General features: G+C 40.0%; 1 long non-coding RNA gene across 1 annotated transcript; it reads right to left on the bottom strand.

Moving 5' to 3' along the window:
• Positions 1–17,117: 17,117 nt before the first annotated feature.
• Positions 17,118–18,682, bottom strand: LOC133708150 (uncharacterized). Its single transcript, XR_009845612.1, has 3 exons — positions 18,552–18,682; positions 18,216–18,466; positions 17,118–17,529 (listed from the first exon to the last, which is right to left on the bottom strand). It is a non-coding gene; the product is annotated as an uncharacterized LOC133708150 (long non-coding RNA).
• Between the last annotated feature and the right edge of the window lie 8,411 nt (positions 18,683–27,093).

Below are 27,093 nucleotides of genomic sequence, written 5' to 3'. Positions count from 1 at the left end.
TCAAGTAACAAAAATCCAGTGGGACAAAAATAACCTCGGTCAAATGAGAAAAATAGTACAACACACCCTTCATATTTCGAGACCATACATGTAGACATCTCCCCCTGATGTCTGCATCTCCCCCCTGATGACTACGGTCATGAGAGTTCGGATAACTTCCGTAAACGATGCTACCAACATGTTTCTCGAAAGTGGAATTGGGCAATGACTTAGTAAACAAGCTTGCCACACTGTTCTCAGATCGAATCTAGTTCACTCTGATCTTGAGGAGAGTCTGTTGTTGCTGATTACGCTTGGTGTTGTCGCTTTTGATGTAACCTTACTTCATTCGTTCAATACAAGCAGCATTATTCTCATAAATGCTTGTAGGATCATTTGTGTTAGACTTCAAACCACAATTGCTTCGAACATGCGTACCTATGGATCCAATCCATATACATTCACGAACCGCTTTGTGAAGAGCAATAATCTGTGCATGGTTTGAAGAAGCAACTAGGGTCTGTTCTGTAGACCTCCAAGGTATCGTGGTCTTACCCATAGTGAATACATAACTAGTTTGGGAATGACCTTTGTGGGTCAGAGAGATACTCAGCATCAGCAAAATCTTCCAAAACACTAATGTTGTTTTGGGATAGGGATAAAGGACACAGGCTAGTGTTGGTGGTGTTCCTGGTGTGTGATGGGTTCGAATCCATCTTCTCTCTGTATGGATGGAACAAGCTCATATCAATCGTACATCTCAAGTATGGAAAGATATCTTTTACACCAGTTTAATGGCGTCGTGTTGGCGTAGAGCTATATCTAGCTAACAAGTTCATTGCAAATGAGATGTCCAGTCTTGTGCATTGAGCTAAGTATAATAATGAGCCTATTGTACTTAAGTAGGGCACTTCTGCCTCTAGCACATCTTCGTCATCATCCTTCGAATGAAGAGGATCATTTTTAGGATCAAGACTACCGACGATCATGGGCGTACTTGAAGGCTTGACCTTGTCAAAATGCCTAAGCATCCATAAACACGGTGCTCAAGTTCCAAACCGAGATAAAATCGTGTTCTCCCAAGATCTTTCATCTCAAACTCGGATTTCAAGTGTTCAGCAGTTTCCCTTAACTCTTTAAGGGCTTCCAATGAAGATCATGTCACCAACATATACTGCGATAGAATCTGGAACTTGTTATGAAAACGTGCGGGCATTTACATATCCCTTCCCAATCATGTAGTCACTTAGTGAGCGTTTCAACCTCTTTGCAAACGGGCTCAGTGGTCTAGAGCCACTTGACTTAGGTAAATGAAGTTCACCAAGAACCTTCATGTATATTCCATTCTAGATCCTCATAGAGATACGTAGTGACCACATTCGTATGCTGCATGTTCAGTTATTCAGAAACTACCAAACTGACAAGGTAGTGGAGTGCAATAACATCCATTACAAGAGAATATGTCTCATCGTAGTCGATTCTAGAGCATTTTGTGAGAAACCTTACGCCATAAGGTGAGATTACCATATCTTTTTCTCATCACGCTTTCTTATGAAGACTCATTAGTCAATAGGTTTTATGTTAGGAGGTGTCGGCATCACTAGCTCAAAAAACCTTCCTCTTCGTTAGAAATCAAGCTTAACCTGGATCGCATCTTTCCATTTAGGCCAATTTTCTCTACGTTGACATTCATTCATCAAAGGAGCGTGGTTCGATATCATCGGACTAAACAAACTCATGTGCAATAAAATGCACGAATAGATCATCAATCATGATGGAGCTTTTATCCCATGTCTCATGTACACTAGTGTAATTTTCAGAGAGCTCTATATTATCAGGAATAGGTTCTGACATTGAGGCGTCCCCCAACGATAACCATAATCCGGAACATTCTCTTGAGACGGATTTTAAGTGTCAATGATCAAAGGATTAGATTGTGCCAAAGTACCCTTCGAACCCACTGGCCTCCCACACATCCTAGCTGGGGCCATGGCTTATAACGCCAGAGTGCCACTCTTTATGGCGTTGGTGCCATGCCTACCTCCGTGTAGGGTGGCGTTACGCCCACTCGTAGGGACGTCCATCCTTGCAGGCATGTTTGCAGCAGATATGTGTGATCTCGTTACTTTAACGGGGATTGATATGAGACATAGTGGGGATAGACCACGACAATTCCTGTCATTCTTGCTAAACATCTGTGTTCTTATCTCCCCCTAACGATGGGAAGACTGTCTTATCAAAGTAACAATCCACAAATCTAGCGGTAAAGAGATAGCTTAGCAAGGGTATTAAGTGGCAGACGATTGTTGGAGTCTCATATCTAAAGTATTTACCCATTCGTCAATGAGGACCCATCGTAGTGCGCTATGGCGGCGCAATAGGCACATAAATGGCTCACACATTATCCGTAAGTATGAGATACTTATACCCAGTCACTAGCTGTAACACAGAAATAGATTGAGTGGCTGTGGGTCGTAGACGAATTAGCATAGCTGCATACGATATTGCATCACCCCAAGCAAATATAGGGAGATTGGTGCGCATTACCAATGTATGAGCTACCATCATAGTCGTTTCCGCGAGACCATTTGGGTGTGTACATAGGAATATGATGTCCAACATCAGTCTCAGTGATATCCAATGATCATCAAAAGTCTTCGATGTAAACTCTCTAGCATTGTCAAGTCCAATTGATTGAATGAGATGATCTGGGGAGTGAGCCCGTCGCCATATGATCTGTGCTAGGAGTGTAGCGTAAGCAGCATTACAAGTGGACAATGGCACAACACGTGACCAGCGTGTTTACGTGTCAACCAACATCATGAAATATTTAAACATCCACAAGTTAATTGAATCGGTCCACTGAATCCCTTCGGATTCTATGTAAGAACAGAATGAGTATTCTCGTATCCTTTGAATAGGACAATCTCAGTCATTCCCTAAGGAAAAGGCTTTGTAGAAAGAGCGAAGGGCCTTAGAAGCAACCAATGAGGATTTTGGTTGGGCCCGAACGTCTGTAAAACTACTGGAAGCAAAGTTGGTGATTACATCATCACCTGGGGCATCATCACCATGATGGACGCCATCCATGGCGTCATGGATATAGACTGCGCTAGCCCTAGGTTGGTGGTGGATGGCGACGGCGCTAGAGGTAGTGACGGCGGTCACACTTAGTCCAAGAATCAACCTTTGATTCATGCTCCGTTTCGCTCGAAAGAATGGATGTTTGTGTGAAGTCTTTAGTAGACGGAACATCATATCATGACTAGGATGACCTATCCTATCATGACAAAGCCAATATGTGTCTAAATCTAAAAGATCTTCTCTCATAACTTTATTGGATTTAATAACTCAAATAGTGAGACACATAAGTTTCTCTAAGATGCGCCTTTATTCGTAATAATTAGAGGTATTGCAAAGGAACTCATTTTTGTTTTGTACATACATTTTTGCATGGAATCTGTTGGCTCGAATAGCTGAATAGGGTTCGATTCGCCCCAGGAGCGTAGAGAGTTTCTGTGATCAAGGTGCCATTTGGCAAGGGAATTTGGGCTATTCCATATCCTTGAACTAATCCCTATGGCCCAGCCATCGTGGCCACAGAGGAATATGCTCAGAATTAAAATGGAGTCATAATGAAAAGAACTCAAAATTTTATTCATAAGCCAATGGAGTACATCATTGTTTCTTAATCTTTAAGAGAATCTAATCCAACTACTAGCTAATGCAAAACAATGGTAGTCGTTTGACTTCTTTTGGTAACTCCAAAATAAATATGACCAGGTGAGTCTATATGTCGGTGGAGCAAAGCTCGTGTAAGTACCACTTATCTCAAAACCTTCCTAGACATCATACTCCTTTTGGATGAGCCTACTTGGAGAGAAACTAAACCAATGGCATTTACTATGAAATATATGGCAATTGCCTATTACATCTCTTGGAAAATAAAGACTTATTCAAAATCGGCGATCTATTGATCCCAACCAGATTTGAAGTCTTCAACCCTTACTTCGAGATCCCCTTCTTGATCTTCGTGTTCCACATAATAAGCTTCTCTTGCTTCACAATATTCTTTGTAGACGGTGGCAATATCCTCACGAGCTCTACAAATGTGTGCCCAATGACTAGATGCTCCACATCGAGAACATAGATCTCTTTGCTTAGACTCCCATGATCGAGGCACTTTGAAAGCGTCATTAGGATGGCCCTTAGTATTGGTGGCGCCATTAAAATGGCCAGAGGAGTTGCTGCCCTCTCTCTTTCCACGCTGACTTCTTCGATTCCGTGTCCGCCTATTATGGCGGATACCTTTCTCAATAGAGTAGGAATATGGACCAGAACGTCCATAATTGTCCCTAGATTTAGGGTTTCGCTCTTGGCGCCCTCTCTTAGGGGCTCCGGAATATGCTATGTTCCCACGGGTCTCGAATTATATTTCTTGACAAGGATGTTGTCATACTTTTCAGCAACATTCATGGCTCCAATGAGCTCATGAAACCTTGTGATCCATCCCACAGTAACATCAATTCGATAGTTCATATCAACCATCAAAGCAGAGACATGGAAGGTAGAGAGAGTCCTCTCAATCAACATCGCATCTGTGATATCTTTTCCACAGAATTCCATCAAGGATTTAATGCGAAGTGCTTTCAAGTTGTAGTCAATAACTGACTTGAAATCATAAAAGCAGAGATTATGCCATCTCACTTTTAGGTTAGGAAGTAGGGAGTCATGGACGTTGCCAAAGCATTTCGGATACTCGTACTGGAGCGAATTATCTATATGACGAGTCATTAGGATGATGACTTTCACCTTATTTGCCTCCAAGGCTGCTCTATTTGCTTCCAAAACTTGAGCTTGCTCAATAGATAGCACGTCCTAGCTAGGATTAAGAATCATACCCAGGATTCCTTGGGTCTTAAGATGCTGGCGGACATCACGAACCCACTTGTGATATCCATAGCTAGTTGTTCCTAATGGAGCAAAATCCAGTGTGTTCAGGTTACTCATCCTGAAAGAGAACAAGAAAAGGGGTTAGTTTCGGAGCAAAAAGGCTACCACGGAACAAAAGAAATTTATGAGCGTAATCGCTCCCAAGAAATAAGGAATTTCTTAGCGTAGTCGCTCCCAAAAAATTCGATTCCAAGAGGTATTGGATTAGATCGAAACAATGATGTGTGTGGTCAATCGTATATGCTCAACAAACTCTAAGTTTGGACGTCTCAACATGGTCCAAGCTTGGAGATAGCATGAACAACCCACAGTTTGGCTTAGGTCTCCCCTATGAAGAAGAAAGTGGGGTAGAAGAAGGGAGGTTGCAAGTCCTCGAGGAAAAGAAAAGAATTGGAATCTTAAAGAAAAGTACACAAAAGCGGGAACTTTAATGAAAAATTACCTTGAAAAGGGCAAACGGGGGTTGCCGGAACTTTTGGCAGGAAGTTGGCCGAAAAAAGGTGCTTTTGGCCAGCGGTGGTCGGAATTGGCCAGAACTGCCCTAAATGGCTTCTGTCCTATTTTTTTGCTTGCGGTTCTTGAATCTTGGGATCTAAGTGCTGCTGCTGACAAAATTTGGTGGTAAGAGGTGGTCTGGAAGGCGGCGAACCGGGGGAGAACTTACTTCTGCTTCAAGGGGCCAGTTTGGTACTTTTCTGGCCGGTTCTTAGGATTACGCCGTAGGTTCTGGACTCCTGGGGTCATGATCTTCAAGGTATGCGGCGGAGGCAAAAATGGTTTCAAGGTTTTTTTTTTCAGATTTAGGTTTTGGCTATTTGTTTTCAGGGTTTGGTTATTTGTGACAGGACCCGCCCCCGAATTTCACCTTGAAATCCGAGGTGGCCCTGTGGGGCCCACCTTAGGGATAGCTCTACAAAAAATTCGGCAGAGTCACCCCTAAAATGGACTACCCAAAAACCTGTAAAACACACAAAAACACTTCAAGCAAACCAATCTTATACTCTTGGAGCCACCCTGCTCCCAATTACCAACAACTCCACTTTCACAAAACACAAAACTCAACAATACTAATCTCAAAGGTTATCAGAGCAATACTACTATACACAGGGATATAAAAAGAAGAGTAAAGGATCAAGGGATCCTACACTGCGGAAGTAGTGACAACTATGCCTCAAATGTCATGTACGCCCGACCTCCACTAATTCGCCTGCAAACTGGGCATTAGAAACCGAAAGGCCCAGGGGAAAGTAGACGAAAAACGTTAGCGTGAGTGGACAAAAATAAACAATTTAAAAGAAAAAGGATTTCATACTTTCCCACATTTATTCTCTTTAAAAACCGATGCATGCAACAATTACAAAACACATTTAGCTTTAAATCCAAGAATTTCAAAACGATAAACCGACTAGCCTCGCTAGTCACAACATTCGAAAAATATATCGTAAAACCGAAATCTCGTTTCTCAAGAAAATAAGACCAGCCCTGCTGGCTACAGTGAAAATCGGACTAGCCCCGCTAGTCAAGCAACTATAAGATATGGGGAAGTGGTATCACCATACGAAAGATGGGAGCCTCCCAGGCTCGGGTCGGAGTGTCCCACACTCTGGCGCATCTCATGCTCTGCTCTTACTCACCCACGAAGACATAGTAAGCAGGGAGGAGTACTAATAGGCTAGCTAGCAATAAATATGACGACCCAAGTATGGTGGGTTAAAATCATACGAAAATCGAAAATCAGTAAGGCTTCCCCATAAGTCCCACGAATAAAACAAAAACACGAGTATGATTTCCAACCGTACCCGGAAATTCTCGATAAAAAGTCACATAAATCAACAGCGTGTCCCACACGCTAAAAGAATAATTAGATCATCATCAAGGCATTCCCAAAGCCAAAACCGAAGGTCGATAAATAAATATGAAAACTAACTCCATCGAAATCTCATTTCGAAAATCTCTTATAAAATCTCAAATCGACGAATAGAAACATAATATAAATAGTATAATTCCGGAAATCACCTCGGAAATAAATAATTCATCAAATAGGATTATAAATCATAACCAACTTCGGAAACAAATCATTATCGAAAGAAATTATATGAGATAAAGTGAAATCAATCTCCGAAATTAAATCATATGCTCGAAATGTAATATGATAATTAAATAGAGCAAACTTTAAGAAATAAATGCATGCATCATTATTTAAAAACAAAAGTCCACTCACAGTACTATTGGGCGACCACGCAACGAGTTCCTTCATTTAGCCGTAGCTCGCGACATTGCCCTGTACACAATTATATTTCCGTAAACGGCAATCCGATAAAATAATTACGAACCTAAACGAAACCCGAAAATCCCTATCTCCATTACTTCTCAAATTCAACCCAAATCTCTTCCACAACACCAATTCCTCAATTTACATATTCCACAACGAAAACGAGGGAAATCCGACGGCCGGATTTCCCACAATTCAATCACAAAACTTCAAACTTCGGAAATTCACAAATAATTCCAAACTCCTCCAAAATTCACCAAACTTCACATACAAGCTCTATGATAATTATAGAATTTAACTAGCCAGAAATTGAAATTAAAAACCTACCCTAGCCGCCCACAGTGGCGGCGCCGCCGCCACTGCCACCAACTCCAATGGACACCAAAATTTGATAGCAGCACCTACTCAACACACTGATCATTTTTCTCAACTACAACACATCCCAATTTACCTTTAAACAGTCGAAACAGGCCGGTGCAAAAATTTCCAGAAATTTCAAGAACCCAAGGATCGGGTTTTGATCAATTCTTCCTCTCCACTGCGACACGTGGCTCGAGGCTAGGGGGAAAATGATCCTTGACGAAAACCCCACCTTCGACGCAGGTTTGGTGGCCGGAGGCGGCCGAAATCACCGGAAATCTACAAACTCCCAAACTGCTACAGTGAACTTCACGGCTCAATTCCAAGCTCCACCGGTCGAGTCACCGCTAAACACCACCACAGGTGTGACAAGGATGAAGAGGCGAGCTTGCCTGTGCCCGGATTCCATTGTGGGGTGGCTGGAGGAAGAAGAAATCGAGCCGAAGAAGAGAAAGGATCGGGGGAGAGGAGAGAGAAAAGCTGGGTAACACTATGCCAATAAACCCTTCAGACGACAGATCAGATCTGTCGTCTGATATGGAAATTATCTGTTATGTATCCAGCTGCCGTCTCTTACGGCATCAGACGACAGATATCCTCCGTCGTCTCTTCCTCACTCAGACAACAGAACTTTCACAAGGCTCTGTCGTCTGAACAACCCAACACTGAAGGATTTGGGACTTTCTGTCGTTAATAATCACATACAACGACAGATTAATGTTGTTCAAATGAACTACAAACTACAGTTTTAATAAAACTGCTGTTGTCTGACATGTAATAAGAACACATTTATATGTTGTCTGAAGTTAACAAAATAAAGGCTTGTTTAACAATCTGTTGTCTGAATGCATTTTCAAAGACATATAATTGTTGATATAAGCTGAGATCAACGTTATTACGAAATCGAATTATGTCGTTTGATTGAGGTTAGAAACTCACTCTTCTGTTGTTTGTATCAAGCTTTTCTGTTGTGTGATAATTAAATGGACTTTGCTTTTCTGTTGTTTGTTAGAAGTATTTCTGTTGTTTGATAATGAATTGAACTTCAGTTTTATGTTGTTACAAGTATGTAGAAACGACAGACAGTTGTTCCTTTTTATTGTTACTGTATTTGTGGTACAACATATCATAAACCTGCATGTGTTGGATTTGAACCATATCAAACCTCATTCATTCTGAACAGTCATCAAAGGAATATTATAGGACCTAAAATCAGAAAATTTCTCATTGCATCAATTAACCTACCAGAATACAATCCCATCAGTACCACAATACTAAACTAGCATTGTTGTCATCAGCATAATATCTTGATCCTAATTTAACTGAGACAAACCTTGTAGGCATCTATAAGTACATAGAGCAACTGCATGCATAATATTGTTCAACATTTTCCATCAGTTATGTCAAAATGCACAAAAGCAGTTCTTAAATGCTGCTACTCAGAACCTACCAGAAACAGAAGCAAAGCTAGCTATATAATCCTTTGAGAGATTATATTCATGAACTTCTTAGTCACTTGGCCAACAACATGAGAAGTCTTCTTTGCTGCTCCAATTACGGCAGGACGTTGCAAAGAGATTATTGGCAGGTTTGCACTTAAGAATATGGTTTTTTTTAGAATGTACAGAAGCTCGTTCAGAATCCGCATTCCGAAATCTACATTGCCGTGGATCCTACAAGTAACATCTCTCCATAAGTTCCAAAAATAGAAATAATAGATGCATTATATTATGGATCAAATCATCGTGAGACTGAAAATATTAAGTGCTACATAAAGACATGGCAGTTCTAACTCTATTTTACTATTACCAGAGCAAGTAAAGCATTACAATATTGTTAATTTAATCTCAAATGCTGGCATATTGTTTTAGTTTTTGAGAATATGTTCAGTTTCTATGTCTGCATGTACCTTTTTCATACCGAAGAGTTGATTCGGTTGCTTGCTTTAGAATGTCTTCAGTATTGTAATTAATAAAGAACTTAATGGTGGATTGGAGGATTCATGAATTGCAACTATAAGACGCTCTGCAACCTGCAGAAGTAAAAGAAAACAAAAATGCAGATGAGGGTATGAAAACAAAAACATAAAATTGGACAAGTAAGCTCTGATGTTATATTTTTGAATTAAATCAGCACAAATTCACTCTGAAAAATAATAAACAGTAGCTGGAAGAATTGATCTTACCATGGGCCATACAAAAGCTCCCTAGTTGATTTGACTCTTCTACATTCAAAATAATTGGATTCCATCCGATACAATGCCAAATACTTAAAGATTCTGAACTTTGTTTATATAAGAGCTACACTTAAGTTTCTGCTCTTTTGTTGAGATAGGGATAGAACTCACAAATTTCTAACAGCTAAGATTAAAGTTATTGTGGCAATGTAGGGATTTTCTTAGGGCAGTTTCTAACATTAAGCACAAAAACACTAGATGAGGATATATTTGCAAACTAACCTGAAATGATCGCTTTGCAGCTTGAGAAACTTCAGAGATCGGGTCAAATTGCAAAATGGCAGATCAAATATCTTATACAAAGCAAGACATCTGACAAGTATATTTTAAAGACTTTGATCTCAAGGAAACAGAAAATACTTTAATAAACTAGACTAGCAAGTATGGAGGAACTGGAATATTTAAGGTATGTCCTAACGAGAATGTCTGCAACTCAATCACAACCTGAGAAATGAGCTTATATAGTTAAGATTATAGCAGGTTTTTTGGGCCTGGGAAATCTAACCATTACCGAGAATAACACTAGACTTTATTCGAAAATAACACTAGACTTTATTTAAGTAGACTAACAAAAACTGAAAAAAGGATATGCATGTCAGACATTTCAAGAAAACATCAGAAAATTAGAAATGCCACCATATATCCATGGAAAACTACATTAAGATCGAAATCCCTTGCTCCTGTATACTAATGTGCATGCTACTAAACCTTGTGTTACTAGAAGTACTTGCTCTTTCAACATTTGTGATGCCCCAGTGGATATATCCTAATTAATTTGCAATGGAGGCACAATCTAAGATGGATATCTACTCACCACAGTGATTCCATAAGCAACAGAGAACCAGGATGGAACATCTGTTCCACTCCTTCATGAAGCTCGATAAGCATGTGCCTTCAACTTCACTTTTGATGAGGAAGAGACAAATAAACTGCTACTTCCAGTACTGCAAGATTGATGAATGCACAGATCACTGAAAAGTTTAAGATGAATATTAATGTGTGAATGAGATCAATCATCTAACAACAAAGTAACAAAACCAAGATAAAAGAAAATGAAGCAAAGATTAATTTCAATGATGATCTCATGCACACAGAAGCAATAATGAAGATTAAATCGAGCATCTAAACTAATTGACCGAGATCAGACCTTGCGAGTATGTGATATTCTAGATGGTGTGCATTTGATTTCAATAGCATCAACTTGCTTATGGAATCCCCACTCAAACCAAAATCAGGCTGCAATAATGCACTACAGAATTCTCATTGCAGCAAGACTAGAACAACTACAGACGCGTTCAACACTAGTAAAACAACAACATAACATAAACACACTTACTGCCCTAGTAATTGATTCAAAATCAAACTTATGGTCCTGCCATTCATATACGCCAAATGATCCTCCTCACTCCTCAACCTAGTTGGAATTACAGCAAGAGACATACAAGCATATTATATATATAATATATAGAACATGTTGAGGTTGAATAGGAGTACGGATAAACCAAGGAAAGAGATTGATATTACAAGGGGGGGGGGGGGGGGGGGGAAAGAAAGGTACCGCCAACCCAACTTGATTCACGGACAAAGAAAATTACAGAGTGTCATTACTGTGTCCTGTGTGTTAGGGTCAGTTAGTAGTTGGATATATTGTTGCTTTCACGAAACAAGTTATAGCGACAAAAACGAAGATGAGCGATATAATCCATAAGTTCCATTAATTGAGCTCATACCGTGCAGGCGATGAAGGCCATGAGAAAGAAAGCCTGGTCGCCCAAGCTCAATTTCGCCAGGACGGACCCGAAACGGTAGTGTTTCCGACTTCGACATTCCACCGACTCTGCGACGGGTCGTTTTGAAATTGCAGAAACCCTTCCCTGATGGACTCTACCGTCACCAATTCCCTGAGTAACATCCAATTCCATTTCAGTCACCCCCAATCAGGAAATCAACAAAAACCCTAACATCCCAATCTAATTTCAAAGGAAATTAGCAAAACCCCCAAATCGAATCGAGGTTAAAACCCTAAGAGAAAGAACGAGCTTACCATGCAATTAACAATACTGAATACTTTGGACTCCAGCTCTTGAAATCGAAGAACTCCAGTTCTGGGAAAACCTAGTTCGGGGAATGCAAAGGAATCTTCTGTCTATTCTGATGGAGAGGAATCAAGGGAATCTGGGTTGGGTTGTTGGTAATGGATGGGATATTACTCTGGGTTGCTGCTGGGTTTGCTGCTCTGGGTAGCTTAGGGTTGCTGCTGGGTCGAGATAGAGCTAGGCGCGAGAGAATGTGTGCTTGATGTTTTGAGTTTTGGCGAAGTGTGGGAAAAACACCGGCTTGTTAGGGCATCAATAATTTGATAAGTTTACGTTGTAACAAAAAATAATTTTTGGACACACAAGGAGTACTAATTTCCCTGTTTCACTCAGACAACATAAATTTGTTGTCTTATTTTTTCAACTGAAAGTGAGAATTTCTTGGCTTATTCATACAACAATTATCTGTTGTCTGAATTATTCAAAGCTGGCAAAAATGAACTAGTATGGGTTTTCATGCTATTCAGACAACAGAATTAGTTTATTATGTTGTCTAAAAAACTTGAAACATGTCAGACAACAGAAAACAAGAATTATGTCGTCTGAAGTGTGTCGTCTGAAGGCATTATTGGCATAGTGTAAGTTTTCCAAAAATGGAAACTTACCACAGTAACTTGACTATTTATAGAAACTTACCACATGAACAGTAACTTTAGTATTTCGCTTATAACTTTCACATACGAACTCTGATTTTTACGTACCACATATGCACGCGCTCGGTTTAACGTCCTCTACAACTTTCATGGAGAACATTTTCTCAAATTTTGACCCGAACAAAATGTCAACTTTTAGGGCCAATAAAAGTATCGAAACAGAGTAAAAAGTGAAAGTAATTGTCGTTTACCTTCCAAATGACTAGTAAACCGATAAATTTAGGTTCGGGACGCAACAATTTGTTTCAAGGTTAGGGCTTCGTGCTGATAACCTGTTTTAGAAAAAGAGATGCAGAGAGAATAGTAGAGAGAATTGAGAGAGAATGAATTGTGCTTTCATTGATAATAAGGGTCTCTTTATATAGAGGATTACAAGCATAGAATCAGAGTCTTACAATGAAACATAATCGTACAATAATTTGGATATCTATTGAGATGTATCCGAAAATATCTGTAAGACTAACTCTACTATAACTCAGATAAGTAACTAGAGTTTGGGTCAGATACACAATCTAGGTGTCCTTAAACAATTTTGTTATATTTTATCCTTCCTTTATGCATGTAAATTTTTTTAACAAATTAATAAAATAATGGGTAAATGAAACATTTAAATGACATTTTTTTTAAAGGGGACATTTAAATGACATTATGAATGGCACGAAGCATAACAAAATGTTCAATGGCCATGCTAGCCTTCAAAAACAAAATTGCCACACTCCTTTTGACATTTCCATTAATTGGAGATGTTCTTATGCCTCTCCAGTCATGTCTGTCTTTCCCAAATATACCATTTAGCAATGGATAATGTGACTTCTCTTCTCTTATCAGTGCACACTTGAACTTCTCGTAGAAGTGGATTTAAAAACCTTCTTGTGAGGTCTTACTTCTCCAAAGCACTGTGGCTCTCCCACTATTTCCTTCTTTTCCCACAGTGGTTAACTTAAAATTGAACAATTGTTTATAAGTTAACATAATCTCATCATTTAAAGTGGCAGTTAGGTCAACAAGTTATGCCCCAATTGACAAAATGATGTAACAAGCCACAATGAGATACTTAAACTTCTATCTTAGGGGACTCTGACACAACCGCTAGATGCTTTTTAGCATCTAATTCCATTTCAATACCTGAAACTACAACAAATTACTTTTGAGATAAACTCAGTAAGTAATTATAATACATCAGAAATAATAAATAAGAAATAATTTCATACTTATAAATGATATAGTAGAATGCATGATAGATGAAGTGCACACAAAGCAAGAAATAATTTCATACTTATAAATGATATAGTAATGCATGATAGATGAAGTGCACACAAAGCAAATCAAACTAAATTTTCTATGTCACCAGTCAGTGACACCCACGGTGTAGGTTATATACCAAACAATGCAGAACCTACAAATGCAGATTAGTGCATAACTTGTACTCGCAAAACATGTCTCCCCACGCAGTGTACTGGTATTGATGTGCCTAGGAAGCACCTAGCCGTAATTTATTTCAAAAATTATCAAATTTAGCATGATGCAAATGTACAAAGATAACTCCTAATAATGATCATAACAAAAACAAAATGATCGATGCATTCAAAATCATGTGTATTTAATATATAGTAACATATCATCGATAATATATTTATTATGGTTTGAGGGCAAACAAAAGTTACTTACCTCAAGGTCAACAAGGTACATAAGCAATTGGTAGAGCGTCCTAAGTCTTAGTTTCTAGGCCTAAAGCATACAAATACTCAAACTGAGACACAAACAATAACCTTCAAACTTGGGGTAAAATGAACCTAGTAGAACCTTTGTCCAAAATAGAAATTTCATTTGTTAAACACCTTAGTTAAAGACCTTGAAAATTAACAAGAATATAACAAGAGATCCTAAAATACCTACTGTAAAAATTACATGTCAAAAGAAGGTCAAAAACTCATCCAAAGAATTTTCTAAATCCGCCAACTATTGTTGTAGAAAAAATAACCCTCATGGCCAAAGACTCTTCCAAAACTTCTATATATTTCCCACAATAAAAACTTAGAATAAGAACATTTCTCCTTCTACTCCAAAAGGCACCCCAATACAAAGTCCAAAACTGACTATCTCGACAGTATAGCAAGGTTCAACTGGTCACAGATTTTTAAATAATTTTACACAACATAAAAACTCCCCAATATTTTTACACAAATACTAGACACAATGATACTCAACCTAGAAAGTTTCAAGAATAGAAAAGTTGTTTGGTTCTTCGTTCACTAACTTTAAATTATTGCTAAAATCTATCAGAAAAACAATAAGGTTTTTGTTTTAGCTTTGAAAACCACAATAAAAACTAACGGCAAAACAACACTTGATTAGTCTACTTTTACATATTAAAAGAACCAAATTCGATGATGGGGAAATACCTAGTCAAACTTGAAACACAATCACCTGACCTCACAATTGTAACAACAATCTGAATACAAAATTAGTTTCTTCCTTTTCTTTCAAAAAGATGAAACCTCCCTATGAGACGACTAATGAGCTCATTTGAATGTTAAACCCTGAAAAGAAATGACTTTACTTTGAAACTTAGTTTGAAACCTCTCCTTAACCTCACAAAATTCCTCTAGCAACGTAGTATAACTTATTCTCTCATTTCTCCCTCCTTGCACGCAAACCTATATCCTTTTTTTTTCTCCCACTTTAAACACATCAACAAACTTCCCTTCTCTCTCAAAACTCTATGTTCAATTAAGTTAGCACAAAATATCTGATAAGTTTCGGACTCCTAAGTAAACTCAACCACTTTCTTATTACTGCACCGACTAACTAACCTTATTGGTAAATCTAAAAATAAATTAAAGTCTCCTAAAATAATAAGATGCTTCAACAAGAAAACATCTCTTAAGAAGCTCATTAAAAAAAAATATATATGTCTTATACTATCAAAAACAAACAAAGTCTGCAAACAACAAGCCAACATAATAAAATAAGTAAAATAAGCAGATATCTCAATAACGATAGAAGTGTGCAAAAGCACCTATCTAGAACATCTTAATATCTGCAACATTACCTTTATCATTAGTCCAAGTGAAAATTATAAGTTGTGTATAAATTATTGGTGTGAGAGAGCGAATTTCAAAGAGTCTCATCCCTTTCTTGAAAGTTTATCTCCTAAGATTCGGTTTGAGAGTCTGAGGTGAAGTCCTATGCATGGCATTTAATAGGCCCAGCCTTGCTACTGGGCAGCCTTGGTGACAATCCAAGCCGCAGATCAAATAGGGCACCAAGGACGTGACTGACTTGTCTTTTTGTAATTTTGAATAATATCTAGCTTCCAGCCTTCTATACAAATGACATATCTGTAGATCACTACTCTTTCCAATATGTAGTAGTTTCTTCTTCTTCTCTTTTTAATGATTTTGACTTCCTTGTCTTTTTGTCTAGTTTTGAAAAATATCTAGCTTCTGGACAAAGGACATATCTTTCCTATGAGTTGTTCTAATGATTAATTCTTATTATTTTTTGAAGAGCAGGACCTAGCCGTCCTTCTTCTAGAGTCGGAAAAGGGGTCGAGTTTTGTGTGATTGCGCTTGTTTGTCGGCGCACAATGTTTGGCCTTGCCGACATTGATAGACTCGAATTCAGTTCTCAAAATTAACCTTGTTGACAATTGTTAGTATATAAGCAAGTGGGGATCGTTCTATCCGAAGATTGAGGGTGCTCCTGTCATTTAAAACATCAAAGAAAGAAATATTAATTACACACTACTACAAAAAGTTCATCAGACAACGGTGGATTTCTGTTGTCTGATGAAGAAGTCCACCGTTATCTAAGTCGGTGTTGTGTGATTGAAAAATCACACAACGGTAATTCCACCGTTGTCTGATAGTAGTTGGCTCAACAAAATAGCTATTTTTCTGTTGTGTGAATTCTGCGCAGCAGGTGCCTGCCATGGCATGCGCAGGGATGTGTCGAGCCATCCAGACAACAGAAGATAATTTCTGCTGTCGTCTGAGATTCATAACACACAACAGCTATAATTCTTTCTTTGTTGTGTGAGATTCGTAAGACACAATAGCTATGACTCATCCTTTGTTGTTTGAAATCCATCACACACAACAACTAGAATTTTCTTCTTGTTGTCTGAGACTCAATACACACAACAGCGATGACTTATTAATTGTTGTCTGAGATTCATAACACACAACAAGTATAACTCATTCTTTGTTGTCTGAGATTCATAACACACAATAGATATAACTCATTTTTAGTTGTCTGGTATTAATAACAGACAACAGATATAACTCATTTTTTGTTGTCTGAGGTAAGTAACACACAACTGAAGTGAAATTATCTCCCTTATCTGTTGATTCACTCAGACAACAGAGATGATTTTATTTATGTTGTGTGTTATGAATTTCATACAACATAATTTTGTTTTCTTTTGTTGTTGGTTGTTAATTCACACAACAAATTCTTTGTATCAAACATTGTGTGAGCAATATAAGGTTTGTTGTCTGAGAATGGTTCTCACAACATTGTTTTTGAGGTGCTGTTTGTTCATTATGTAATTCATACCTGGAATATCTACCCAAAAATAATGCTCCATATTACCATATAAAACCACACTCTAATCCATATCATTCAAGTAGCATTTTTCAAACATCCAAACATTCAAGTTACTAGATAATATATCAAACAAGAACGCATTCCTAGCTGCTACCTACACATGAATCAAAAGCATCCCTAGCTATTCCTAGCTGCTAGCTAGACCCATGAATCAAACTTGGTAGCTCACATGCTGAAAGGAGGTAATCCATAGTACTTGCTTCTCAAGCTCTAAAATCCCACTCCAACTCATTTATGTTGCTTCTTGAGCTTTGGATCATTACACCAGAGCGGGCATCCTTGGTTAAGGTTCTAAAGTCTTCCTCCCAGTCTTCACTATCATATATCAGCATAGTCCTTGTGTCATATGAAAAAGGACTAGGAATAACCCTGCAAGTTGGACAATCAAATGGGTTACCAAATCAGTATGTGCTATAAAAAAAAAAAAAAAAACCAATCAAAGAGAACACAAAGACAGAGGGTGAAAAGAAGAATCAAAGAGAACACAAAGAACCAATAAATAAATAGAGGTAATTTTGGTGGGGGGCAGGGGGCAGGTGCACATTTTTACAAACCTTCTAAATGGGAAGGAGTAGTTATAAAACCCCTTAGCCCCATACAAGAAAAAGAAAACAATGAAAAGCAAGGGCAACCATTCTGTCAGAGAATAGAAAGATATCAATATATTAACAACGATATATCAGTTTTATGAAAATTGAAAAGAATGCAGAGAATAGATAATCATGCTATTGCAGTCAATGAGCCAAAACACGCAATATATTGTCATAGAATCTCCATAGATATACTGAACTACTAGACCTCAGATGCAATTGTTAAATATACAAAGCATTTAAGTACTGCAAAGCAGGCACCCTGCCAATTTGGTTTCCTTGTATGAGCAGTCAATTGTCACCACCATCCTACAACAGCAAGTGCAGCCCAAGAAAGCCATAATCTAAGATTAAAAATCCCTTACTTGCTACTATACCCTATTCAATAATAGCTACTTGATTTAGCAATGAAACTGGAAACTAATCTTTGAAATTATTGATATTCAAAGTTTCAATCCTTTTTACCTGCATTATTGTTAAGGGAGAGGTACCAGATCTGCCCATCTTTAATCCACACTGACCTGCAAAAACAAACTCTATGCCAAGCTTTTCAACCATATAATCTACGATAAAAAAGAAAATAGAGGATCAAATATATGCATAGTCGAAAATGAATAAGTAAAATAAAATAAAATCATTGGCATAGAAACTTATCCCCATACCAGCAAAAAGATGAGTGACAACATTGCCTTTAACCCGAGAATTTTCAGAAGTGTCTGCATAGAAATTTTGCACATTAAAATGGAGTAACAAGAGTTTTACTTCAAAAGGGAATGATGACCATATTCAGGATGAGTTAACCTGCTTCACTTGATCATATCTGGCTAGTTCAGCAGCATTAATCATAGCATTACGTGCAATGTTAGGTCCAATTCCAGTCCAGAGAACCCCAACTCCTTCCTGAATTTTTCGCAAAGTACCCACAATAAAAATAAAAATAAAGAACAATATATTCAATGCTGCTCCCTGAAAGAGAGAGAGGTTTCGCGGAGGGTCGAGAGGTTTTGTTTTATTTTTTCTTTGGCCAAGTCTTGTTAGGTCTATAAACCTCGATAAATTCTCGAGCCACTCCCACAACAGAAACATAACTAACTGTTGTACGAGTGTATTACATAAATTCAAAATGCCAAAACGTGGAGGGAATCATGCCGCCTAGTGTATTTTGGCTCAAAATCTTGTCGCCAATGTTTCTAGTTCACACGACAAAAAATGTTAAATCTGTTGTATAATTTCTACAGCTTGCACATTTAAGCAAACTTCCTCAAACTTTGCTGCTCAGTTTTTCAATCACACAACGGAAATAGTGAAACCTGTTGTACCTAGTAGCCCAAATTTAAGTGTTTCAAGCGGCAACCAAGCCTCCAAAGTGGAAGGAAATCTGCCGCTAAATTTTTTAAGACTCAGACGACGGACAATGCTTAATTCCGTTGTGCAATGTAGTTCTGAGAAAAAAGTTATCACTTTGTTGACATTCACACAACAGAACATCATTAATACCGTTGTACAATAGAGTTTACTTAAACACACAACAGACGATTTCTGTTCCGTTGTGTGATTAGTGTTGTGTGATTAACTTTTTGTAGTAGTGACATGTGTACAATATTTACGAAAATTACAAAATATTAAGGGAAATTCAAAAAGTTTTTATTTTTATTCTAATTAAACTAATTACAATGATCAATCAAACCATGAATCAAGGAGATAAGATGGACGGCTAAGATGTATGATGTAGTCAACAACCATTAACATGAAAACAGAATATCAAATAACAAATCACGTATCAAACATGTACTTGGAAGAAATCAATCAAGAGTAGAAATGAACGCATACAAAGTTGTTCTTTTTACTTTCCTTAGTTAAATTAACTAAATGAACGCATCATAGTTAACTCTGTTAAACATGCAATGCTAGTGAATAATCAATCCATTAACAAAACATATTCAATGCAATAAGCACCTAGAAAGTTTGATTGATTTAAGAAAAACACATAAGTTAGAACGCTAATCAAGCATGCAAATCTCTTCGTTGATTTACCTAAAAAATTATAGGTTTTCCACATAACAACTACGACCTACAACGCTAGTAATCTTAATTTGGATTGAATCATGTAATTCGAAACCTAAGTTGGCCATCATAGAAATCAAAAACATGAAAGTTGGGATTCAAGAAGAAAATCAACAAACATCCAAGAACACATATGGAAATCGCAAATTATTATCTAAAGTTCCTAAAACGTTTTCATCCTTCAAGGTTTACTAAAACTAAACATCAACACATACTCTTTATTCTAACAAATTTTTGAAACATCCATTAAAACATAGAACGCTATTGAAATTGTTTTTAACGTCACAAGAACATAAAACCAAAAATACAAGAGTGATGGTCATCATTACACTTTTAAAGAAGCTTCAAGGATGCAGGAAGATCTTCAAAGGTGGTGGAGGATGATGAGGCTCACGGCAAGGAATAGAATGGAGAAGATGGAACTTGTTTCACGGCTTCAAGTCTTGAACAATGGAGAGGTGCCGAAACTTTGAGAGTAAAGGGGAGGTATTTCGAAATTGATTTTGGATTTTGATGATGATTTTCACGTCTACACCTACCCACCTGTTAACGTTAGAACCGAAGGCTCTAGTTAGCTTTAGATAGAGAGAGAGTGAGAGAGAGAAGACACAAGAAGTATAGTGGTTCGTCTCCCGCCTTAGCTGGAGACTACGTCCACTTGCAAGCTTAACTATGTGTGTTGGGCCTTGCGGCCCAAGAGGATTACATGAGATGTAATGGGGTGTTGAGTAAGTGGGAAGGAGTCTCCCTTTATAGGGGAGGGAGGCTCATTCCTTTACATGTTCTTCAATGTGGGACAAGAAGTCTCATTCTAGTTTAGAAATACATATTATGGAGGCATATTGGCAAGGCCAAAAAGGTTGCTTCCCGGCGAGGTCTTGGCCACTTCCGACTACCACGGGATAGGTCGTATGTCAGGCTACGGTATGCATGTCGCGGTTGGGCCCACCATGGCTTGTGGGCCCCCCTAAGAGAGTGTTACTTATGCTTGGTGAGATAGCAAACTAGCTTGCTAGTAGAGGTATCTACAAGTCCCCGAAGTCCCCAATTAAGAGGAGCTTCTTGGTTGGGGAGTTATAAACATGATGTCATCAAGCATAAGTGACGTCCGAGAGGCGCCTAGCCCCTACAAGTCCCCGAACTTCGTAAGCAAGAAGGGACTCGTTAACCTGCACAACAAAGACAAAAGCGCGCATATGTAGAATGCTTGTTGTATTGGGCAACGTATGTGAGTTGCATTGATATGCATTGGCATATATGAATGAACGAGGTGCATGATACATATTGATGTATACATGAGAATGCCGTCGAGTATGATCATATATGACGTATAGGCTCGAGAACGCATATGGTTGTTTGAGCATACTAAGAATGAATATACCGATTGCATATGATGCGCGTGGTGCTCGCAAGAGAACGAACGAGGCCGAGTTGACGAGGTTACGCTCGGTGTAAGTTACATGAGTGCCATGAAGGCAAGCGTTTGTAATTCGTGAACTATGAATACGCGAATGCATGTGTTTGTTTGGTTTTCGCTCGTATTAATGGAACACGAAAAGAATTCGATTTGTCGCAAACGACAAATGGTAGAAGAATTCAATGTTCCATTAATGTGTATTATGTCGAGAGGATGTGAGTGTAAAGCTTAGGAATGCCGGAAGGCCAGAGCGTGAAAACTCGGGGGTGCCGGGAAGGCGTGAGCGGGAAGCTCGGGGGTGTCGGGAAGGCGTGAACGGGAAGCTCGAGGGTTGCCGGGAAGGTGTGAGCGGGAAGCTCGATGGTTGCCGGGAAGGAGTGAGCGGGAAGCTCGGGGGTTGCCGGGAAGGCATGAGCGGGAAGCTCGATGGTTGCCGGGAAGGCATGAGCGGGAAGCTCGATGGTTGCAGGGAAGACATGAGTGTGAAGCTCGGGGGTTGCCAGGAAGGCATGAGCGCGAAGCTCGGAGGTGTCATAGAGGCGTGAGCGTTAGAGTTCGTGGGCCGGAAGCTCGGGGATGCCGTGAAGGCATGAGCGCAAAGTTCGTGGGTGCCGCGGAGGCGTGAGCGGGAAGCTCGGGGGTGCCGGGAAGGCGTGAGCGGGAAGCTCGATGGTTGCCGGGAAGGCATGAGCGCGAAGCTCGGGGGTGCCGTAGAGGTATGAGAGTTAGAGCTCGTGAGCGGGAAGCTCGGGGTGCCGTGAAGGCATGAGCGAAAAGCTCGTGGGTGTCGAGGAGGCGTGAGCGTGAGAGCTCATGAGCGGGAAGCTCGATGGTAGCCGGGAAGGCATGAGCACGAAGCTCGGGGGTGCTTTAGAGGCGTGAGCATTAGAGCTCGTGAGCGGGAAGCTCGGGGATGCCGTGAAGGCATGAGCGCGAAGCTCGTGGGTGCCGCGGAGGCGTGAGCGGGAAGCTCGGGGGTGCCAGGAAGGCATGAGCGCAAAGCTCGTGGGTGCCGTGGAGGAGTGAGCGTGAGAGCTCATGAGTGGGAAGCTCGGGGGTGCCGTAGAGGCGTGAGCATTAGATCTCGTGAACGGGAAGCTCGGGGATGCCGTGAAGGCATGAGCGCAAAGCTCATGGGTGCCGCGGAGGTGTGAGCGTGAGAGCTCGTGAGCGGGAAGCTCGATGGTTGCCGGGAAGGCATGAGCGGGAAGCTCGTGGATGTCGTGGAGGCTGTCACGCCCCAAATTTCGAATAAAGATATTCGAATCCGAAACTTGATAATTATACCAACTCTTAAAATTACTAGAAACTTTTTCAAATAAATTTGTGTAACAACAACAAGTGTTTACAAAACTCGAGATAACTAAATATACAATGTAAACGCTCACTAGAAGCATACCAAAAATAGCAGTACGCTAACAAAAATGGGCTATGAACCTAGCGCTGCCAGTATTCCTCGCCTCGATCTCAGCCCTGGTGATCCTAACCTGCAGGAACAACCGCTACACCATAGAATAGTGCACCGGGAATGAACAAAACAAACCCGGTAAGCTTTTTAAGCTCGTATGAGTAAACTCAATTAAAATGACTCACGTCACTCATGCTTATAATTTCTCAACTCATGAGATAAATTAAAGCAACAACATTTAACTCCACAAAACACAACCAAACATATAATCACACTAGGTAACAATTAGTAATCCCTGCATCGAAAGTTTAGTTCAGGAGATCACTAAAGTCACCCAATTCAAATTATAGTAATCCCTGCGTCAAAAGTTTAGTTCGGGAGATTACAATTAAATCAACAATAGAATTCATAGCATTCCAATTCTCACATATGAATTAAGGAAAGAACACCAGAACATTCTCCGAAAACTACGTACTCATGATGCAGTAACGTCGTTACCACCATGATGGTACGTAAACACAGACTACACACCCATGATGCAATAACCCAGTTACCATCATGAAACTATGCATGCAACATGACTAGAGCTCTAACCATACCGTAACCTGTTGCCTCCGTCGAGGTTCAGCCTTACGATGACATTGCACCCAGGTTAACCACAGTAACCTTCAGAATCCAGCCATTTAAAGAAATCCCACCCGACTCTCAATTGTCACATCATAATTTCAATAACTCATTCAACAATATAAGTCCTCAAATATAATTCCGGCATAAGTGGAAGTTTAATTCAATAATGTGAATGAAAACACCAAAAGTCTACATATCACAATGCCACACCGTCCAGATATATATATACCACGTAAATATATATATACGTAATCATCCACACAGGAATGACCACTAATACCAACTATAGCTCACACACTTTAAAACCAAGAAATTCATTTTATACTTAAATTCATTTTTTTACCTGGGAGCCGTAGCCCTATGAACCGTAGTCGATCGAGTTCATATTATTTCAAACAAAGCATTAAATTTGAAAACGATTTACAATTATCACAACAATTCCAACAATTAAATAACTCGGTCCGTAAATGAACCATGTGAGATTTACTCACCTCCAATCCAGCTGCGTCTTCTCAACAGCCTAAAAACAACGATCCTAAATTGTCCTCACTCGATCTGTCAATTACCTAATCAACACGATCCTAATTTAGTAACCGATTCAATAACCACACTTAATAACGATCCAACAGTCGGATCATCACCCATGACCACACAAAGTCATTGGGACAGTCATACGATCAATATAACAAAATTACAAGTCAATCGGACGGTTCGATCTTCACAGATCACAAATCAAACGATCGAAATCGATCGAAATTGTAAAATTCATAACTAAATCATACGATATCCAAAAATTGTGTATAATACATCGAAATGATCGTATTGAGATGTATAATCTAAAAATGTACAGAAACTATATTTTTGATCCCCGAAGGTGGCCGGAAAGGGCCGCCGGAGTTAGCGGCAGAGCCGCCGCAGACCACCACCAATGGTGTCGGGGCCGGGCTGCTCCTCTTCATCTCATCATGCTTATCAAATAACTCTAAAGGCATGACATCAAAAAAACATCAGGAAGGGATCAAAATATACCTTAGAAGCTACGGTGGCCGGAAAATTTCCAGAATCCGGCAGGTGCTCCGATCTACGTAAGAACTTCAACAACTCTCTTCGATTCCTTCTGGAGATTTGTTCAGAAACTCAAGGTGAGTTCACCAAGCCAAGAATCACAAGAAATGGTCAACTGTAACTCGAGATGTCCGGGTTGGAAGGTGGTTTTTCGATCTAAATCGGGGCTGACTTCCAACAGCCGTCACGGGCCGCGCCGCCGTGTAAGGCCGCTACTGGGGTGGCTTGAGGAGGGAGAGATCGATCGGAGAGCCTTGTGCTATGTTTTTCTGGGTTCGGCCGCGCAAGAGAGAGAGAGAGAATGAACAGTTTCAAAAAAAAGAAAGAGGCCGGATGAAAATGGAAACCTTCCCAAAAAATTTAGGGTTTTTTCTTTATATACCCGTTTTGGAAACTTCTTCTAAATGCGATAACTAATTCATAAAAATTCCGATCTTTGTGTTCCGCATATGCACGGACTTGCATCGACGAGCTCTACGACTTTTATGAAGGAAGTTTTTACAAAATCGAAACGTATAAAAAGTCAACTCTTGAATCGAACATTTCAAGGGAATAAAAGTTCGAAATAAATCTAATTCTCGTTTAACCAAAATGACAAGGCATTGGAATTATAATTTGTACTCATTGGGACAATAATTAATTTCATGAAAAATACGGGGATTTAAACTGAAAATTTAGGTTATTACAGAGGCGGTGGGCGTTAGGTAGCGAACCTAATATTTGATACCCAAGCGTCGGGGGTTAACCGCCGGATCAATGGCTGTCGTGGGCTGTGTTAACCGGTCCCTTTACTCTTTTCCGGAGGAGAAAATCTTGACTGTAATGCCGTGTAGCGGTCATCGTCATTATGAGGCGTTGCCTTGCCGCTTGGCGGTTGGTCGTGGACTATGGACTCGTGGAGTCTAGATCCGTTTAGGTCTCCTTCCCGTGGGGAGGGTTTGACAAAATATGGTGGCCAAGAGGCTAGACAAAATATTTACATAGTGTACATGTAAATCTTGCTAATTGTATGAACAACAAATAAGCATAGCATAGTTTGTTTGATTGTCACATGTTTATTTAATTGGGTTGCAACTAAATAGAAGCATGGCATATGTGTATTGCATGTACTTGTAATAAAGTTGCTAATAACATTTTGTATTTTTGTAGGCATGCTTAAGGATCATTGAGATCGATATGTGAAGCATAGCATATCTAGCATGTAAGGCCTAGAAGGCGTTGCCAAATCTACGAAATGTTGTAGGCATGCTTAAGGGTTATAAAAGCATGGCATTGGCATGGCGCTAGCTCAAATTGAAAGAGCGTAAAGAAAGGAAGATATAGTTACTTATCTACCGCTGGGTGCTGGATTACTGGGTTAGCCTAACTAGGCTGCCGCTGGGTTTCTGTGTTACCGCTGGGCGTTGCTAGAGGGAAATGACCGCTGTTGCTGGGTCGTTGGCCGCTGGGCGTCACTAGCGGGAGATGTGCTGCTGGCGCTGGCTATCGGCTCTGGCTCGTTGGCCGCTGGGAGTCGCTAGTGGGAGATAGCCGCTGTCGCTGGGTCACTGGCCCCTCCAAGTGGAAGATGACCGCTGGACACGCTAGCCCAGCTAGCGGAAGATGTCGCCGCTGGTACTGCTGGGCGTCGCTAGCAAGAGATGGCCGCTGTCGCTGGCTATCGGCGCTGGCTCGTTGGCCGCTGGGCATCGCTAGCGGGAGATGGCCGCTGGCGCTGCTAGGATTGACCAAACGCTTGAAGCGTTAAGTGGCCGCTGCTGGGATTGATTGATGATGCGGTGAATGGTGTTGGCGGATAGATGTTGGCGGAATGCATTTATCTTGACGCTATGGAGGGTGTCCAGAGTAAATTTTTTTTTTTTTTTGTATGCTTGTGTTAGGCAAGGCTTGCACTGGGCACTGGGGCCAATGATTATCCGAGGAGATTGATAATCAAAGAAGATTTGAGTAGCTCTAAGAAGAAATAGAAGAATTTTCTTTGAGCTCCGTTAGCATGGAAAATGACGAAGCCTTTGTGTTGGCTTCCCACAGACGGCGTCAATGTTAACGTTAGAACCAAATGCTCTAGTTAGCTTTAGATAGAGAGAGAGTGAGAGAGAGAAGACACAAGAAGTATAGTGGTTCGTCTCCCGCCTTAGCGGGAGACTACTTCCACTTGCAAGCTTAACTATGTGTGTTGGGCCTTGCGGCCCAAGAGGATTACATGAGATCTAATGGGATGTTGAGTAAGTGAGAAGGAGTCTCCCTTTATAGGGGAGGGAGACTCCTTCCTTTACATGTTCTTCAATGTGGGACAAGAAGTTCCATTCTAGTCTAGAAATACATATTATGGAGGCATATTGGCAAGGCTGAAAAGGTTGCTTCCTGGCGAGGTCTTGGCCACTTCCAACTACCACGGGATATATAGGTCGTATGTCGAGCTACGGTATGCATGTCGCGGTTGGCCCCACCATGGCTTGTGGGTCCCCCTAAGAGGGTGTTACTTATGCTTGGTGAGATAGCAAACTAGCTTGCTAGTAGAGGTATCTACGTACGCCACCTTATATAGTGCATGGCTAGGGCTAGAGTTTAGGATTTTCTCTGATTCTTTTGCTTCATTCGACCAATCAAAATATTGCATGAGAAGTAGAAATCCAATATACATCTTAACTGTCAAAATCTTCCATGTATCTAGACCCTATTTCTTCCTTGCCTTCATTTCTTTCATTTCTAACTCTTTATAGCTCATTTCCTGCGTTTAGAGCTCAAATGTACCTAATTAC

Source organism: Rosa rugosa, chromosome 5 (genome assembly GCF_958449725.1).
Source record: "Rosa rugosa chromosome 5, drRosRugo1.1, whole genome shotgun sequence".
Lineage (NCBI taxonomy): Eukaryota > Viridiplantae > Streptophyta > Magnoliopsida > Rosales > Rosaceae > Rosa > Rosa rugosa.
Note: the sequence above shows the minus strand (reverse complement) of the source record. Positions and strands in the feature narration are given on the sequence as shown.